Raw genomic sequence first — 21,049 nt, forward strand, 5'->3', positions numbered from 1 at the left:
GAATGACTGGAGCAGGCGCCTGGATACAGGCCGAATGACTGGAGCAGAACAACAGCCATCACGTACCATGTCAGCTCAGCCGCACAGCCTCCCGTTTTCTCCTGCAGTCTCTGCCAACACCATGTCAGCTCTCACCCATCCAGGGCCCACCCAGCTGAAGGTGTTTTCTTAACTTAAAGAGCACTTTGTATCTACACGTGTCCAATGTTGTTTGTGGAATTGGAGTCATAGATCCATACAGCACAGAAATAGACCCATCAAGTCAACTTGTCCATTGACCAGTTTCTCCCACAGCTCTCTTGGGACTGGGGTTAACTCTCCTCCATGTAGTCATTGCTGCTCAGAGGAGGTGGAGCTTGGGGTCTTCCATGTGACCCCGTGACCCCCATCAGAAGCCATGGCCCACATTTGGGAACAGCTGTCCTAGCTACCCTTTCCATTCTCATAAATATCACAAAAACTTTGATTCACTCTATCTTTAAACTTTTAAATTCCGGGTCCCACAACCCTAATTTGTGTAATCTTTCCTTGTAGTTCAACTTTTACAATGCATGGTATCATTCTAGAGAGACAATATTGCACTCCCTCCAAGCAAGATATGTCCCTATTTCTATTTCCAATTTTAATCACTCCACCATTAAAAGCTATGCTTTCAGCTACCAAGGTCATAATGTCTGGAATTCCCTTCCTACCCTTTCCACTTGTTCACATCTCCACCTTTAAGATGCTTCTTAAAACCACTTTCCTCATTTTCTGATGTTACCTGGTGTCAAATGCTGAAAATGTGAATAATATAACAAATCACTTGCAGCTATATAGGTCTTTCCACGGTCATTGGACATCTCAAAGAACATTACAGCCAATGAGTACTTCTGAAGGGTAGTCACTCGGAAATGCAACAGTCAATTTGTGCACAACAAGTTCCCACAAGCAGCAGTGTGATAAGAACCAGATAATCTGTTGCTGTAAAGAATGAATACTGATCAGGAAACCAGGAAGGGCTTCCTTGTTTTTCTTCACACTGCTGTGGGATTATTTGGATCTATCCAGTAGGCACCTTAGGCCCCAGTTTAACCCGAGAGATGGATTTGCAGCTTCCCCTCTCTACTGCCTGGGGAACATCAGTCTTGGCTGGTGCATTCAAGCCCTGGAGGAACCAACAAACCTGGAGCCCTGTGATTCAGAGGTGAGATTAATGCCCCTGAGCTACAGCTGATGCTCTGAAGTAAAGCACTTTAAGACATTGTCCAAGATTCAAGGTGCCACATAAATGCGAGATGTTGTTTTTGCATCCCAACACACAGGAAGGTACAACATGTTGTCAGTAGTCAATCTGGATACCCCAGTTCTGATTTCATTTAATTGGAATGTTAGATTGGGATTCCTGTTGACGAGCATTTTTATAACAGTATACTGGTCACTAAAGGTTGAACAAATTGCTTCCATACCACATAATGCTACGTAGGCCCACTCCCTCGCCCCCACCAACCTGCCCCAAGAGGTATCTTATGCAATACATTTCTGCTTATGAAAACCTGGAAGCTGGCTGAATGCTCAGGTCTGTAGTGGCTAGGATGAAACCAGCTCTGGAGGGAGTTCATTCATCTCTGTCTGAGCATCCCAAGGAGAGTAAATACTCCAGGGATCCTGCTCCTGCTTACCAATCAATAATCATTACTACAGAGGACCTGTGCCAAGGGATCAAGCATAGTTATGAATTCCCCTGCTAATGATCAAATAATTGAGGGAGTTAACAAGGAAAATTGGGACAGTGGGATGATTGACTGGCTCTTTTGAGAACCAGCAATGGGCACAGTAGGTCGAATGGCTACTTTTTGTTAGACATCATTCTGTAAGTTAAGGACTCCAGGTAAAATAGAAAGAAGGTAAATCTACATCTATGTTTTATTTAAGGGGAGGTGATGGCCTTGTTATATTATCACTGGGCTATTAATCCAGACGACCCACGTTCGAGTCTTACCACGGCGGGAAGTTAAATTTAAAAAATTCTGGAATTAACAGTCTAATGATGTTGATTGTTGGGAAAAACCTGTCTGGTTCACTAATGTCCCTTAGGGAAGGAAACTTCCATCCTTACCTGGTCTGGTCTCCATGTGACTCCAGACCCACAGAAATGTGGTTGACTCTTAGCTGCCCTCTGGGCAATAAATGCTGGCCTAGCCAGAGACACCTACACCCCACAAAAAAAAGATAAAAATATCTCTCTTCTTAAGATTGAAATGCCTAATCCTGGAACAATTCTCATAAATTTTCTTATCGCCTTTCCATCTTCCTAAAGTCTGGTTCCCAGAATTGAGGTTCCCATTTGCTATGAGAAAGCAGCATCAGCAGAAACCAGCAGGAACTCACTAGCCTGGCTTTATCCATCTTCAAAAGTAATGACACTTGGGGATGCAACAGTTTCTCATAAATAAAGACTATAGTAAAACTTCATAAAATACTTCAAAATTCTCCACAGATTGCAATCATCTGCCACCTGTCATGTACAGGACCCTGGTGATTATTGTAATTCATATTTGTCAGTTACAGTAAGAATTTCTGTCAGCAATCATCCATTTCACCCAAATTCAGCTTGACATCCTAAGTAGTCCTTTGATGACTCATGTATACATGTGTGACTTTACCTCATGCTCAAGGGCTTTCGTTGCTGGTTTTGAATAGGTTCCAGGGAAATCTCAATATCTAGGCCAAGTTCTGGTTTGATTTGTGTGATTAATTGCTGATTTCCATGGAACAGTGGCGTCTTGTCTTTTGTTTATTGGGTGACAGGATAGAGAGAAGGACTGGTTAAAGTTGCTCACCAACACCCAAGTGAGTGCCAGGCAGTGACAGATGGAGCTTTAGGAAAAGAGGAACAAGTAAAGGCCATTCAACTTTTTCAGCCAAGTCTTTAATTTCATTTTACATTGTGGTAGACAAAGCATAGAAGGACCAATGTAGAATAATAGGTACAATTCTAAAGGCAGGCCAGGAGCAATGAGACATTATGAGTATGAGCCTCATTCATTGAAGCTGGCAGGACAGACTGGAGGAATATTTAATAAAACCAACATCCTAAGCTTTATTCATAATTGCAGCAAGTACAACAGCACAGAGACTATGCTGAACTTTTATAAGCAGTGAGGAAAGCTAATGGTATACTGGCTTTCATAGCAGGAAGATTTGAGTATTAGAGTAAGGATGTCTTGCTGCACCTATACAGGGCCTGTGAGGCCACACATTGAGCATTGTATGCATTTTTGGTCTCCTAGTCTGAGGAAGGACATTCTTGCTATTGAGGGAGTCCAGCGAAGGTTCACCAGGCTGACTCCCGGGATGGCAGGACTGACATGTGAAGAAAGACTGGATCGACTGGGCTTGTACTGACTGGAATTTAGAAGAATGGAGGGTGGATCTTATAGAAACATATAAAATCCTGATGAAACTGGACAGGCTACATGTGGGAAGAATGTTCCCGATGTTGGGGAAGTAGAGAACTAGGGGTCACAGTCTAAGAATAAGGGGTAAGCCATTCAGGACTGAGATGAGGAAGAATTTCTTCAGTTGTGATCCTGTGGAGTTCTCTACCACAGAAAGCTGTTGGGGCCAGTTTGTTAGATATATTTAGGAGGGAGCTAGACATGGCCCTTGTGGGGTAAAGGGGTATACAGAGACAGCGGGAGTGGGATACTGAAATGGCATGATCATCCATGATCGTATTGAATGGTGGTGCAAATTCGAAGGGCTGAATGGCCTCCTCCTGCAACTATTTTCAATGTTTCTATGTCCCAGACACTAGTATGACCTCAGCTGGAGTGTTACATCCAGTTCTGGGCACCACACTTTCAGAAGAAAATGAAGAAGATGCAGATAAGTTTCAATGGGATGGTTCCAGGGATGAGTAACTTCATTTATGAAGATAGATTGGAGAAGTTAGGCTGATTTCCTTCAAGAAAGAAAAGCTGTGAGAAGATTTGATGGAGGTATTCAAATTCATGAGGGGCGGGATAATGTAGACAGAGAGAAACTGTCCCCACTCATGAAAGGATTGAGATTGGAAGGATTGAAAGGATTGAGATTGGAAGGATTGAAAGGATTGAGGTTAGAAGGATTGAAAGGATTGACAGAGTCAAAATCTTTGGCACAAGTAGCAAAATTGACACCAGGAAGAACCTCTTCAAGCAGCAAGTGGTTAACCATAGAATCCTTACAGCATGGGAACTGCCTATTCAGCCCATTGATCCTCCCAAGATCATCCCACCCAAACCTAGACCCCTACCCTATCCCTATAACCCTGCATTTCCCATGACTAACCTACCTAACCTGCACATCCCTGGATACTTTGGGGTCATTTAGCACAGCCAATCGACCTAAATTGCACATCTTTGTATTGTGGGAGGAAACCGATGGAGACACAGGGAGAACGTGCAAACTCCACACAAGGCTAGAATCAAACCCAGATCCCTGGCACTGCGACATAGCAGTGCTAACCACTGAGCCACAATGCTGCCCCTGTACTGCCTGAGAGTGTGGTAGAGGCAAATTCAATTCAGGCTTTAAAATGATTCAAATGGTTATTGAAAAACAACAATCTGCACATTTATGGGGATAGGGGAGTGGCACTAAGTAAGATGCTCATTCAGAGAATTGGTACAGACACAATGGGCTGAACAATTTCCTATTGCACTGCAACAGTTCTGTGATTCTGAGTCAAGTGGTGAAGCATAGAACTTGAACCCTTAACCCCATTAAGCTACTTGTAAATTTTTATTACAGAGACACACATTGTGTACATGAATCTCTAAACACAACAGCTTCAGTTAGTAGTTCACTCCTTCTGAGAAGCAAACATGAATCCACAGCTCATGTCCACCAAGTACACAAACGTGTGGCTCATTCATCCATGTGCCTTGGTTCACTAGCTCCTGATTTACCTGCAGCAAAGTCAAGTTTTGAAATTTTACTTTGTGCACCTCCCACTCCCCAACCAACTGAATGACTCTCTGAGTGAGAGGGAGTTCCACATTCCCACTATCGTTTGTCTATGAATGTGTTCATTTCTGAATGAACCTCACTCTAACCTTAGAGTTCCACTTGTTGTTATTTAGAGAGTTACCTTAGGTTCAGCGAAAGCACTAGCCAGTGTGAGAGTTTTAGCTTTAGTCTTGAGGGGGGTGCGATGAGAGAATCAAAGGAATGTGGTATATATGAGACAAGGTGGGAGATTGCATTTGCTTATTCAGTACATCCCACAGAAACTCGGGCCCCATAAATTAGCATGAAGACCAAGTCAGGAAGTCATTCCTGCCATTGTACTATTCAATTCCCATTTAACCCTTGATTTGGGTCCTAGTCATGAGTAGGCAATGGCATAATAGTGATACCATTGGTATAATAATCCAGAATCCCAGGCAACTTTTTTTGCGCATGTACTTTCAAATCTCTCTGCAAAAATTTGAATTCAGTACTTTCTGGAATTATACGCTTTGTACAACTATTGTAATAAAAGCCCTTCTGGTTCAGTAATATCCTTTAGGGAAGGAAATTTACCATCCTTAAGTGTATCCAAACCCACAGCATTATGATCAACCCTTAACTTTAAGGAGAAGCTAGACAGATATTTGATTAGTAGCCTGTTGAAGTGTTATATAGAGAGGGCAGGAAATTAGAGATTAGGCTGGCTTCAGAAAAGATTTCCGTGGATGTTGCCAGGTTTGGAGGGTTTGAGCTATAGGCAGAGGCTGAATAGGCTGGGGCTACTTTCCCTGGAGTGTCGGAGGCTGAGGAGTGACTTTATAGAGGTTTATAAAATCATGAGGGACATTGATAGGGTAAATAGCCAATGTCTTTTCCCCAGGGTAGCAGAGTCCAAAACTAGAGGGCATATGTTTAAGGGGAGAGGGGAAAGATTTAAAAGGGACCTAAGGGGCAACTTTTTCACACAGAGGGTGGTGCGTGTATGGAATGAGCTGCCAGAGGAAGTGGTGGAGGCTGGTACAATTATAACATTTAAAAGGCACTTGGATGGGTATATGAATAGTAAAGGTTTAGAGGCATATGGGCCAAATGCTGGTAAATGGGACTGGATTAATTTAGGATATCTGGCTGACATGGATGAGTTGTACCAAATTGCTGTCTCTCTCTATGACTCTGTGAGATTAGACATGATTGCATCAAATAGCAGACAGGCTCGAGGAGCCTCATGGCCTACTCCTGCTCTTATATTCTTATGTTTTCACTGCTCTCTAGGCAACTAAAGTAGAATAGCAATTTGTAAGTCATAGATAAGAAGGAAAAAAATAGTGAAAGTTAAGGCAAAGTTCATCTCAGATCGGTTTTCAGATTGGGGAAAGCTTATCAAAATGATGAAAGCTGGAATTCCCGGAAGCCAATGCCGAACATGGCTTCCATGCTGGGATGAGACTGTCACACTGAGACTGCTTCTTGGGGACAAGGTGATCTGTGCCAGGCTGAGACTGCCATGCCAGGACAAGATCTCCCACTGGGAATACCCGGAACGAGACTGCCACACTGGGCCATTGGAATATCTGGAAGCCACTGTTGATGAGGAACTCCACACAAGGACAAAACTGCCAAACCAAGACCACCCCTCCGGGACAAGGTGACTGCTGTGCCAGGCAGAGAGTGCCATGCTGGGACGAGGCTGCCCACCAGGCTGCTGGAAGGAGATCTTCGCACCAAAGCAGACCTCCACACAACGCCAAGACTGCCGTGCTGTGCTGTTGGAAGGCCCAGAACCCGAGACTGAATAAGACTTTAACGCCAGTACAAGACCCACATGCCGGGACAACAGTGCCAAGCCGAGAATGAGCCTCCAGACTGAGGCAGGCACGCCGGGTCATCGCTGGGCCCAGACCACCATGTCGAGCTGGAATCCTCCTTGTCATGGGCCCAAGCCAGGAGAACGCACCTTCTGCCCGAGCCGTTTGAAGAGGCAGGATGATAAATGGAAGCATTTTTCAAAAACAGGGAACAAAAACAAAAGCAAAATCCACATAGAGTAGATGAGCTCTGGGCTCCTGGGCTACGGAGGCCTCTTGCTGTGCTGCTATTTCACCGCCATTTTGACTTCAATTCGATGTGGGTAATAAATACCGGCCTCGTGAATGAATATTTAAAAAATAGTCATCAGCCTATTTCTCAACTCCAGTCACAGCCAGTCAACGTGGGTAAGTTACAGGAGAGAATTGGTGAGCTGTTTGTATTCCATAACTCAGCCAAACTGATGACATTAGTTTGAATTGGAAGCAAGGATGATGTCATGGAGAGTTTAATAATTATCTGACCACTGTGACACAATTCACCCATAATTACCGACAGGAAGTAACGCTTCATAATCAGACAGGAACCTGTGCCAGAGGACTGGAAAACTGCTAACATTACACTGTCGTTCAAAAAATTTCGTAATGATCGGTTCTGCAATTTCAAACCAGTCAGTTTAACTTCAGGAGTGGGGAAACGTCGAAAAACAGTTCTTCAGAATGGAATTAATAGTCAAGCAGAAAAATGTGGCTTGATTCAGTGAAGTCAGCATGGATTTGTTGAGGGAAAATTGCGTCTAACTAAATTGCTGGTATTTTTCAAAGGGGTAACAGAGAGGATTGCTGAGGATAGCATTGTCCATGTGGTGTACATGGATTTCCCAAATGTGTTCAATACAGTGCCACATGACAGGCTAGTGAGGAACGCAATGGATCATGAGGAAAAATAAGAAATAGCAACACCGTGGAATCGAAATTGGCTGAAATGTAGGAAAGAAAGGGTAATTTCAATAGTTTTGTTTAAGCTGGAGGAAGATTTGTACTGGAGTTGCTCTCACGTCAGTATTGGGACCCTTGCTTTTTTCTGATGTGGGGGAGGCAGGTTCACCTGAGGTATTCAAGAAAGGCATCGGGTGATTATTTAAACAAAGACAAAATGCAGGGCTCTAGGGAAATGTAGGAACTTGGCACTAAGTCAAAATACTCAGAGATTTGAACACAATGGGCTGAACAACCTACTTCTGCACTGTAACAATTCAATGGTTCTGTGATTCTGAGACCATTCATAAGTTTACTCTATCCACTTAATTTAACCCTATGATCATAACTTTCCCTTCCTCTCCTTGCCTTTGCCCAGCTTCATATTAAATGCATCTTTGCTACTCACATCAACTACAGTAAGAGATTGCAAATGCAACAGTCTAACCATTCTCTCTGCAATGCTCCTGAATTATTTACTGGATCCATTAGTTCTGTCCTCTTGTTTTGGATATGGCTGCAAGTGGAAACAGGTTTATTTAATAATGGGAGGTACTGGCAAGGTTGGCATTTATTGCCAATCTCTGATTGCCCTTGAGAAGATGGTGGTGAGCCATCTTTTTAAGCCATTGCTATCTTTGGGATGTAAGTAGACCCACAGTCCTATTAGGGGCAGCATTCCAGGACATAGATCCAGTTACACTGAAGAAATGGTGATAGAATTCCTAGCAGGAAGAAGTGTGACATGGAGAGAACTTGCAGGTGTTGGTGTTTCTTAGGATTTGCTGGTATTGTCTTCTGGATGGTAGACTCATGAGTTTAGAAGGTGCATTTAAGGGTTTGTTGAGTTTCTTGCATGAGGTACATCTGCCAATGTGTGCTGGTGGTGGAGGGAATAAATGTTTAAAGTGATGGTTTAAAAGACTGCTTTATCCTGAATGTTATCAAGGTTCTTCAGTGCTTTTGGAGCTCACTTTCATCCAAGTAAGTGGGGAATACACATTCCTGACTTGTGTCTTGGAGATGGTAGGTAGACTCTGGGGAGCCAGGACATGGGTTACTCCCCACAGAATTCCCAATGTGCTCCTATAGCCACAGTATCCATCTGGTGAGTCCAATTCAGCTTCTGATCAATGGTGACCCCAGGATGTTGATCATGAGGGATTTGTCAATGGCAACACCATTGAATGGCAACAGGAGATTGAAAACTTTGTTTGGTGGGTTTGGTCATTGTTTGGCACTTGTGTGGCATGACTGTAGTTTGCTTCTAATCATGTCAAGCCTGGATGTTGTCTGGGTCTTGCTGCATGTGATCATAAGCTGCTTCAGTATCTAAGAAATTGTCAATGATATTGGAGCACTAATATGAACATCTCCAATTCTGACCTCATGCTGAGGAAGATCACAAGTGAAGCAGGTTAGGCTGAAGGAATCCCTGCAGTGGTGTGCTGGGGCAGAGATGACTGATATTATTGGCTTGCTCACTGAGCTGGCTGGTTATCGTATAGATGTTTCATCACCATCAGTGTTGCCTCCAATGAAGCGACGTTGTTCTACTCCGTTTGGTATTTATATGATCCGGCCTGTCAAGTTGGGTTGTGTCATTTCTGGTTCTGTTCTGCATGGGTTTGTGTATGGGGTCGAATTCCACAATATTTGTTGATTCCATTATGGATTGAAAACCAGGCCTCCAGAAATTCCTGTGTGTGTCTGTGGTTGGCTTGAGCTAGGATGGTCACGATCCACGGCCAGAGCAATCATAGAATCCCTACACTGTGGGACAGGCCACTCGGCCCATCAAATCCACACTGACCCTCTGAAAAGCATCTCACACAGACCCAACCTCCTCCTTATCCTTGAAACCCTGCATTTCTCATGGCTAATCCACCCAGTCTGCATATCCCTGGACACTACAGGACAATTTAGCATGGTTAATCCACCTAACCTGCACATCTTTGGACTATGGGGGGAAACCGGAGCCCCCAGACGAAATTCATGCAGACATGTGAAGAATGTGCAAACTCCACACAGACAGTTGCCTGAAGATGGTATTGAAGCCAGGTCCCAGGTGCTATGAAGCAGCAGTGCTAACCACTGAGCCTCTGTACCGCCCCAAGGTTAGTTTTAAAAGGATTCCACCCTTGTGGATGCCTTTCTGCAACGCCAAATACATTTTTGTTTTAAAATGAGCCAACTTAACCACACATTCTTCAATTAATAAAAGAGCGAGTTTATTAGTTACCAGACACAAGAAGAAAGAAGATGACTCACATAAAGACAGATTGGGAATGAGAACAGCGTACAAAAAAAAAGGAAGTTTAAAGATATATGGATGATATCTAAATGTCTCCTGAAGAATAGATAGTGGAACTTTGATAGTTGAGACAGTTTTTAACCCTCTTTTTTCTGCATATTCCTAGAATGGCAAAACATGCAAAAAGACTTCAAGTGGTGGCTATCTGCTGAAGTGGAGGAGATGAACTTCCCATGTTATCTATTTCTGTTATGGCTTTTTCTTTGAAGTTTTCCTGACCCTTTACAGGAATGACATTCCATGAGTTCCACACAGGACTTAGCCAGACAGAAGTGAATTCACATCCACGATCTTTTTGTTTTTTGTCTGTTGTAGTCGTCTTATTAAAAACATGTTTTGGAACTAAACGTTGAAAATGTTCCTGGTACTTTGAGATCTGATTCATTGTCATGACAGTCTGGTCACATGAAGAAATAAAGTATGCCAGCAGTGACACATTCCTCAATGTTTGCCATCTGTTGGGAAGTCTTTGAATGTATCTGTGCTGATGCTACAAGTTAGACTTCTGACCACTCAATCCTTGGCAGGCTGCACTATGATGCCAGGCAAATATTAGCTTTCAAGTCACAATGTTCTACCTAATAAAATGGATTGACACAGAACCAGCATCTGCTTGTGCAGTTTCTGATTCAAGACCCAAACACATGCGAGAGGGAGAAATCAAAACCAGTATCCATGCACTAAACCAACTCTTGTGTAAAACATGTTTTACATTTTACATTTTTTAAATTTACATTTTTTAAAAGGGCAGAGCATTTGTTGCTTTAATCAGCAGTCTATTATGATAGTAAAATGTAGGGTATTCAGGGTATTTTGATCTTAGGAGGATAATAAGTGGGCACAACATCGTGGGCCGAAGGGCCTGTACTGTGCTGTACTGTTCTATGTTCTATGTTCTATTCCACAACTGTCAGTGGAGAGACCTTCTATTCCCAAGACTACTTTGGGATCTGACTGCTTTGTAAAGTGAGCTGAAAATATCAAATCCAATTCCAAACTGACAAGGTGATGCGTCGATTCAGAGATAGTAGGAACTGCCGATGCTGGAGAATCTGAGATAACAAGGTGTAGAGCTGGATGAACACAGCAGGCCAAGCAGCATCAGAGGAGCAGGAAAGCTGACGTTTTGGGTCTGGACACTTCTTCTTCAGAAAGAAGGTGATACTTCGGTTGCCCAGAATATGGATAGACCATGCTCCCTCCCCCAACCCCCCTCAAACAAGTGAAGAAACTGTATTCAGTTTTGGTTATAGAGTCATAGAGCCATAAAGCCATAAAATACGGAAACAGACCCTTTGGTCCAAACAGTCCATGCCGACCAGGTTCCCAAACTAAACTAACCCCACCTGCATGCGCTTGGCCCATATCCCTCCAGATCTTTCCTATTCATGTACTTATTCAAATGTCTTTTAAATGTTGTAACTATACTAGCATCCACCACTTCCTCTGGCAGTTCATTCCATGCACGAATCACTCTCTGTGTAAAAAGGTTGCCCCTCATGTTCTTTTTAAATCTTCCTCCTCTCACCTTAAAAATATGCTCCCTCGTTTTGAACTCCCCCACCCTAGGGACAAGATCCTTGTCATTCACCTTATCAACGCCCACCCTGATATTATAAACCTCAATAAGGTCACCCCTCAACCTTCTGTGCTCCAGTGAACAAAGCCGTCATCTTTCCAGTCTAATTTTATAACTCAAATCCTCCAGTCCCGGCAACATCCTGGTAAATCTTTTCTGAACTCTCTCCAGTTTAATCATATCCTTCCAATAGCAGGGCGACCAGAGCTGCACACAGTACTCCAGAAATCACAACATGACTTCCCACCTCCTATACTCAAAGGTCTGAGCAATGGGGGCAAGCGTGCTAAATGAATTCTTAACCACCCTGTTTACCTGTGATGCAAATTACTGCTGCCGTGAAATTTTTTGGATGAACTTTTGGGCCAGGAGTTTTCCCAACTGAAGCAGTGTAGATAATTTCAGGAATCCATGAAACGAGCATTGAAGTGAATCAGCAGTGAAACCACACCGTTTTTTGTTCAGCAGTATCTGTTGTATTCTATAGATCAAAGGTCCGTAAGCCACTTTGACAGCTTTTCTGAAAAGGTAGGTGAGGGGATATGGAAGTCAGGTGGATGAAAGGTTTACAGTAAGAGGTGTGTGTTTGTGGAGGGGGTAAAGATTAAAGTGCCAAGTGGGTGAAAGTGTACAGGTACCAGGTGGTAAGGAGCTAGGTTAGCAGGTAAGTGGTAAAGCTAGAGTGGGTCAGGGGTTGAGTCTGGAAAACATTTGGGTAGTGTGAGGACAGGTCAGGTTGGGTCAGGAGGGAGTTGGGGGTTTGAGAGTAGTTTAGGATTGAATGGTAAGGCCAGTTGGGTGCATTGGATCAGATTAGGAAGGATGTGTCTGGTGGTTATAGGGGAAAACTGGAGGGTGGTGGTGGTTGGGAGTTGGGTTGATTTGTGAGTAGGGTCCATGGGAAATTGGGGTCAGGTTGAGAAGGGAAATGCAGTTCCTACTATCTGAGAAGGGAAATGTTGGGTCAATGGTGATGGGGGGAATCGGGGTCGGGTCAGGGGCGATTGCTTGAGTCAGAGGGCACAGGGTGTCTGTGGGGTACGAGAGGAATCAGTATTTTTATATAGCTAGGAATGAGAGCAGGATTCTAACTTCCTAATATTTCCTGGCCAGCTGTTTATGTCAGTAAGTCAGAACCATCAGAGACTTCGATTGTAACTCAGATTGTGGGATACTTTTGGAGGTTTGGAGATGCCAGGTAATTGCTCGTTGGAAGTTTCAACTTCCCAGGAAATTCCCAGCTGGACTGGGACCTCTACATATTTCTACCTTTAGCAATGACTATTTTCATATCTGAAGATCTGGGCTCAAGCATTTCAGTCACATTTCTCATTCACTAACTTAGAAAATATAAAGAAACATTTCCAAGTTGCATTGGGGTACAGTAATCAGCTTCTTAGTAAATCAACACAGGAATTGTGCCCCAACAAGTAAATTAATTTGGAGCTTCCTCAAAGGCCTGCAATTGGCAGGAACTTGCATTGGTTATTAGTTCAATCTAGTGAGTGAGAGAACATGATAATTTGGGACCTGCTTCCTGAACCATAGCTGAGGCAGGACTGACTATAGAGGAGTGCAACAAAGGTTTACCAGACTGATTCCTGGAATGGCAGGACTGACGTATGAAGAGAGACTGAATCAGTTAGGACTATATTTGGGGCCTGAAATGGTGGCCGAATGGCTAAGGTAATGATTTAGAAATCCATTGGGGTTTCTCCGCGTAGGTTCGAGTCCTACCAACTATGTTTCCTCAACTTGAAAATTTAGGTTGGCACGGTGGCTCAGTGGTTAACATTGCTGCCTCACAGCACCAGGAACATGGGTTTGATTCCACTCTTGGGCGACTGTCTGTGTGGAGTTTGTACATTCTCCCCATGTCTGCGTGGGTTTCCTCCCACAGTTCAAAGATGTGCAGGCTAGGTGGATTGGCCATGCTAAATTGCCGATAGAGTTCAGGGATGTGTTGATTAGGGGGATGGGTGTGGGTGGGATGCTCTGAGGTTCGGTGTGGACTTGTTGGGCTGAAGGGCCTGTTTCCACACTGCTTGGATTCTATGATTTATATTCACTGGAGTTCAGAAGACTGAGGAGGGATGTTGTAGAAACCTATAAACTTCTAACTGTACTAAGCAGAGCAAACGCAGGAAGGATGCTCCTGCTGACCAGAGGGTCCAGACCACAATGTCAGTCTAAGGAACTGACATTCCTTAGAATGGGGTAGGTCATTTAGGACTGAGATGGAGGGAGAGTGCTGTGGAATTCTCTGCCATCGAAAGTGGTTGAGGTCAAAATGTTGTATGATTTCAAGAAGGAGTTAGATATCGTTATTAGGATCGAAGGGTATGGGGGAGAAAGCAGGAACAGGGGACTGGGTTGGATGATCAACCATGACCATACTGAATGGTGGAGCAGGCTCGAATGGCCTATTCCTGCTCCTATTTCCTATGTTCCTAAGTGGGACTCCAATGTCTTAGCTGCCCCTTTAAGGAAAGAGGTTTCCATGATATCTGATGATCTTGTACCGGATCCTGGATCACTTCACAGCCTTCTGTGAGATGAAATTTCTTGTCAGAGGAATGAGTCATGACAGCATCCCCAGGACATGGCAAGCATGTGCGAAGATTTTTCTTTTCCTGGCTCTCACCCTCACTGCAAGTTGCTTGAATGATGGCCTTTTTGGTTGGAGGAAATGATTTCATTCAGGAAGGTGCACTCAAGGGTGTCAATCAACAACTGCTAGCAGCTCGGGGGTTCAGCAAGAATATATCAGCTCCTACAGCTCCTGTGGTCGTTACATTTTCCACAAATTTATTTTCAATTTATCCGTACGGTCTCACCCCCTCCCTTTTACTGTCATCTCTGCCAGCGCTAAAATGGATGCACTAGATGCTGACTGAGCTAATGAAACCCATATCCTAAAATGAGTTATAAAACAAAATCTCCCAAACTCTCTGATTCCAGCATCTCGTACATCCTGCTTCTTCTATCCCCCACTGTCAGCCATTCCTTCAACCACCCCAGCGCCATGCTCTAGAGTTCCCTCCTCAAGTCTCTCCATTTTTCTTCTTCTGTAAGGCTCAACTTTGATCAATTTTCTAACATTTCCTTCTTTTGTCTTAGCGTCCATTTACCTCCGAGTTTGATTGACGGGCAGAGCTTTGTTCACACATAATGTTGCATCATGCTGTCCAGCATTGTTCTCTCCCACTGTCCAACGTGCTTCCTGACATTTTCCAATCAATATTCGGCTGTTAGTATATGACACAGATACATTGCTGCTGCTCCAAACAGGCCCACATCATTATACTGTCACTGTCACAGGTCCTGCAGAATGATGTGTCCCTACACATAGACAGCTGCTTGCTCAATCCATTCAGAAATGCAGAGAAACTCTGTGGGACTATACCCCTCCTTTATCTCTCTGCTAGAAGGCAGGTTTGAAAGGGTTCGATCGGGTCACAGGAGGATACAAACGCTTTTTGGAGAACAGCTTTAGCAGAGTTGCTTCCGGCCAGGATGTCTCTGCCCAACTTTCTAAGGAAAAACACATTTAGGAAGAAAATGATTGAAAGTTGTAGCCCAAAGAGAGATCATTCAACCCATTGCTGTTATACTAGCCCCATTCCCTAATTTCTTTATCATCTTACCTCATAAGACTTGACCATTTCTTATTTATGATGAGCCATAAGGGCTCCAAAGCCATTTAAAAATGGTTGTTGGGACCAGATTCTGGGATTCCCACCTCCATACCCAGTGCCCCCCCCACCAAGTTGCGGTAGTGCCTACATCTGAGCTGCCCTTTGGGCTCCATGGAGAGGTGGGCACCCTACCCCCTCCGTCTGTTCCACCTTTTGTTGGAGTCAGGCCAGTTTCTCCATGGCTCATGGATCACAGCCCCTCAGAGGTGCATGGATTGCAGCCTGGACTCAAAATTCTTTTGCAAGGTAAGGTTAAAAGGTGTAACCCACGCCCACTCCATATTCATTCCAACTAATAACGTGCACATACCACCCCATGGCTCATCATACCCTTCGTAGCAATGCATGGCACTTCCTTGCCCATTCTTCCAGAATACCCCATGTAGGGCACAAATAAACCCTACAGTAACAATGGCATATGTGAAAATGCTTAGGAAACATACATTCATAATTTTCTTTCTAATGAAAACTGTTGTTGCTGAAATTATATTTTTACACAGCATGGAAGCTGTAATAATTTTGCATCTTTTTATCTTATGTCAATAAATATTGACAGACCAGATGATAAAAAAAATCTTTATTGTAACATCATAAAGTTGACAACAGGCCAAGCTTTCCCTTCTCTCCAGCAATGTCAACAAAATAAAATGTTTATGGGAGTCTGGAGTCAAGGCAAGCAAATTTTCTTTTTACACATAATTCAAAGGTGTCAAGGCTTATAGTTTCTGTAATTGATACTTTAACAGTTTTAAAGGTTTGGTTGATTGGCACTTTTATAAGGTTGTAACAACAAGAGTTCTAAAATAAATTATTAATGTGTGTTTTTTAAGTAGTTCTCTCGTGTCATTGTTAATAAGGTTCATTGGTCTGCTAATTGGCAAATTCCGAGATTCAAAGCATCTGCTTCTGTTGTGAAAATCCAGCCCTAAATATTCAAATGCGCAAGAGAGGTGATGGCCGAGTAGTATTATCACTGGACTGTTAATCCAGAGACCCAGATAATGTTCTAGGGACCTGGGTTTGAATCCTGCCATGGCAGATGGTGGAATTTGAATTCAATAGATATCTGGAATTAAGAATCTAATGATGACTGTGAGTTCATTGTTGATTGTTTTAAAAACCCATCTGGTTCACTAATGTCCTTTAGGGAAGGAAACTGCTATCTCTACATGGTCTGGGCTATACATGACTCCAGACCCACAATGATGTGGTTGACTCTTAACTGCCCTCTGGGCAATAAATACTGCTTGGCCAGCGATGCCCTTATTGTGTGAATGAACAATGGAAAAAAAAATGACTCCCTGCAATGGACACATTCTCACAATGTGTCACCTCATTCTTCAATAAAATCAAAGGATGCAAAAGACTTTTCTATTAACTGAATGTTTAATCACTATGAACATCTCCAAATTCTTTACAGCAATGTACTTCTACATTTAGCTATTGTTTGTTTTTAATATTTATTTCCAAGATGTGGCCGTTGCGTACTAGACCAGTATTTATTGCCCATCCTTAATTGCCCAGAGGGCAGTTCAGAGTCAACCACATCACTATGGGCTCTGGAGTCACATGCAGGCCAGACCAGTTGAGAATAGAATCATAGAATCCCTACAGGGTGGAAGCAGGCCATTCAGCCCATCGAGTCTAGACCAACCCACCAAATAGCATCCCACGCTGACCTTCCTCCACCTCCCATTCCATCTCATCCCTTTACCCTGCATTTCCCAGCTAACCCACCTAACCCACATAACCCTGGACACTATTGTGCAATTTAGCATGGCCAACTCACCTAACCTGCACATCTTTGGACCGTGGGAGGAAACTGGAGCACCTGGAGAAAACCCACGGAGATAAAGGGAGAATGTGCAAACTCCACACAGTCACCCAAGGGTGGAATCGAACTCAGGTCCTTGGGGCTATGAGGTAGCAGTGCTAACCACTGAGCCACTGTGCTACTTGTAGTAATAAGAGATTTCCTCTGTGAAATAATTGCACAGAGGCCAATATCCTGTTACCAGATCACCCTTTATTTACTTGTGGACAGCTAGCTAGGAGTCAGTCCCCTGAACTGAGGAGGTTCTAAATCCACTGCTTATACATTTTTTCTCATTTTTTTTTTTAGTTTTTTTTTCCCAAACCACAAAACCACTGCTGTACAGCAGTAGTGCTGATTTTCCCAAGCACCCCATGTTGTGTGTGTGCAGGTGTGAGACACAGTAGGGAAAAAAAATCAGGTGTGCAAATAGCTTTATTAACATGCCACCACCAGGAAAATCACCCATGTGACCAGAAGAACCAGTACCAAGCAGAGCCCCTTGGCACAATCCCCTGTTTGAATTGGTCAGCTAGGGGTTTCTGATTGGCCCAGGTTAATAACCCCAATCAAGGACCTAGTAGTCTATGGATCCACCTGGTTCCAATCACTACAAAGCCCTTAAAGGACATTAGTAAACCAGATGAACAACATTGGTTATGTGGTTGGCATTAGACTAGATTTTTATTCAATCAATATTTCACCGTCTAACATAGTGGGATTCGAGTCTAGAAGATTAGCATAAGGATTTCAATTACTAGCCCAGATACTTGATAACTGTACGTGAAGTGAAATAGTTGGAGCCTGTTTGCCCATCCCAGCATGCTAGTCAAAGGGAAATTTGTTTCTGCTTTGGTCTATGTCTGTGCTGCAATACGTACACATGAAATCAGAAAGACAGAAAGCCTTGCAAAACAGAACAGGTCAGCCAACATTCAGATGGAGAAAAGACAGACTGTGACACATTGTATGTTTCAATGGAGAACACACTGATATGAAGATCTGTCTTTTCTCTTTGCAGATGTTGTTTGACCTGTTGCATCTTTTCTATTTGCTTTTCAGTTTCCCAGCATTTCTCTTTGCTCCCATCAGCTTTGATAGGCAGCTCTGATTCTTTCCTCTTCTGACTCTGTGAGGTCCAAACTCTGACAAGCCAAGTTTGCCCAAAAGTGAATCTTCCCAGTTCCACGGAGATTATCAAATAGTCGATTCCTGATTTTAAAAAACTCCATCTATGAATCAACTGTAGCATATTTTTGATGCAGAGAAACAGCATTTGACATCAAAGCAGACACTTAGTGTCATAACACTACCAAGTCATGAATTCCTATAAAAAGTATTAAAGGTAAAAGATTAAGCAGTATCTTGCATATATCACCATTTGGCATCGGTAAAACAGTAACGTATCAACAAATTAGTTAATTATTCATGTGCTTGAACCGGCAAAAAAACATTAAACTTTCAATTCCCAAAATATGAGTTTTTGTGTCATGCCCTGCTTCTGGTCTGCATTCCTACCTAAGTTAGACTGTCTACTCTACGTGCAAATTGACACCATCCAGCTTAGGAATCAATGCATTGTTTCTCGCATGCTGACATCTCAGTCTGCTACGGTGTCCCAATGAAAGTTAATGCAAGCTCAAGGATCAGTGTCTCATCTTTTTATTGGGCATTTTACAGCCTTCAGGATTATATAGTGGGCTCAGCAATTTCTGTCCATTAACTCTGTTTTGTTATTTTTTTCCCTGCCAGTTTTAAAATTTTGGTTCTCATCCCTTTGCTCTTGGATGTGACTATTCATTTCCTGCCACTCCTGATAAATATTTTGTTTTTTTAATGAGAACCATCACCCTTTTAACTTTGGAGCAAGAAATGTTGGTCAGTTGATCTTTTCTGCCATCTAACCGATCACACTTATGTTCTCCCACTCCATATTATCCCCTAACTCCCAACCATTTCAAGCATCTTCCTGCAGTTCTGTAGAAGAGCCCTTGTGCTGAAATGTTAACTATCCTTCTTGCTTTTTTGAATGTTTTAATCCAGCACTATGTAGTGATTGGAACCAGGTTGACCTAGTTGACTACAAGGTTCTTGATTGGGGTTGTTAACCTGGGCCAATCAGGGAAGCCCTGCCTAACCAATATAACCAGGAGATTTAGAATCTCCTCAGTTCAGGGGACTGACTCTGAGCTGGCTGGTCACAGCCAGTGTACTGTACACAAGTAAATAAACAGTAACTTGGTGATGGGATACCAACCTCTATGCAATTATTTCACACTGATCTCCAGTTACTTCTCCTTGGTATCTCTGGCTAGTTTCATTCTACGCATTCACTTTTTCAGAGGCCTTTGGTTTCTTGTCCTGCAGCAAGGCTCTTTTACTCAGATGTACTATAAAACTCTTTGATTTAGATCTGCAGATTCCAGATCATTAAGTACAGCACCCTAGTGCAGTATCTAAGACGTCATTCATTCTTTCTCTCTCTCTTTTCTCAATCTCTCTTCCCAATGTCAGAGTCATGCCATCACTCAGTACTTGGCATCGTGGTGGATGTGGCCCAGGATTCCAATGGCCTGGGATTCACCTCAGCGGCTTCGGTGTTGGGTTTCCTCGAACCTCAGGAGCCCTGGAGCCATGAACTGAAGTAAGATGGACTTTGTCTTAGCTTTTTCTTTTTTCTTTGATTTATATAATTTGTTATTAAGATGGCACTTGAATATGGCAACTTAAACACTTTTCACCGTATGTTTCTTGTAAAAAATATGAGTGACAATAAATTACTATTCTATTCTATTTGCATATACTATAATATTCCATTTCTCTCTTCATGAATACTACGAGACAAGGTGAATGTTTCTGTTTTTAAAGGAACAATTTCAGGGCCTGTGTGCTTCTCCAAGTCTACTGTGCTCAGTGAGTTAAGCGTACACAGATTTGGCATAGTAAGCCATTGATGCCATTGGCAAAGCTTAGTTATTAATGTTGATTGAAAGGCTGTACTTTTCACGTCTCAGTATATCTTCAAAGGGCAGTGGGTGATGTACCTGAGCTGACTCTTCCAAAAACTTGTGCCAGCTACGAATCTGTTCATGTCGTTAAGCTGAAACATGTTTTGCAACAATCCCCTGTGTTTGCCTTACAGTTTGCTGTAAATTTATGAATCAATGAGCAACTTTGTTATCATCACTCCTGAGCATGACATCCCTTGGAGGGTTAAAAGATGAGTTCTCAAAAACAAGGTGGTGGGATCATGCTGTACCTCAGTGAGTGAAATGCAAGTAACTCATCAACTCCATGCTGCTTGCTCATTTCTACCGACTGCCACGCTCTCCTATCTGTTTGCAGCAATATTGGCACCAATTCGCATAGCTACAACCTAATCTGGGGGCTCTTGTGATCCATGTATCCCTACATCGAGGTTAGAAGGTTCAAATCTCACCTGCTCCAGACCTATGTCATACCAGGTCGGAACAGGTTGGTTTGGAAGAACACAGCGCAGTATCTTACAGGCGTCTGAATGACATGAGCTTTGGTGAGATCTGTGGCAGAACCAGACGGGAGTTTGGTGAGGCCCATCTTAATGTTGTGAGAACATCTCACTCCAACACTCCATGTTTTTGACAAGCTGTGAAGTGCCTTCTCATTGGCCTCAGTGAGTTGCCAATTAACAGGAATTATTGTTTATTAATTACCTTGTTGAAAGCCTGACTCACCTCATTCATATTCAACTTTCTATCTTAACAAACTCCTCCAACAAGCTCGATGCTGAGAAAACCCGAGATGGAAATCAGAGCGTGTACCTGACGAAATCAGCTCACCGCTTGGTATGAAGGACCTCCATGATTGGCACCAGACACCAACATCTCAAAGTACACTCCATGAGCA

At 43.1% G+C, this 21,049-nt stretch overlaps 1 long non-coding RNA gene across 1 annotated transcript in view; it reads left to right on the forward strand.

Annotated features, from left to right (window-relative positions):
* Positions 1–10,421, forward strand: part of LOC125486694 — a 25,452-nt gene extending 15,031 nt beyond the window's left edge. Inside the window, exon 2 of the long non-coding RNA XR_007265333.1 lies at positions 10,181–10,421. This is a non-coding gene — a long non-coding RNA (uncharacterized LOC125486694). The remainder of the gene's footprint in view (positions 1–10,180) is intronic.
* Positions 10,422–21,049: the final 10,628 nt, after the last annotated feature.

Source organism: Rhincodon typus, chromosome 32 (genome assembly GCF_021869965.1).
Source record: "Rhincodon typus isolate 14 chromosome 32, sRhiTyp1.1, whole genome shotgun sequence".
In the NCBI taxonomy this organism is placed as follows: Eukaryota; Metazoa; Chordata; class Chondrichthyes; order Orectolobiformes; family Rhincodontidae; genus Rhincodon; species Rhincodon typus.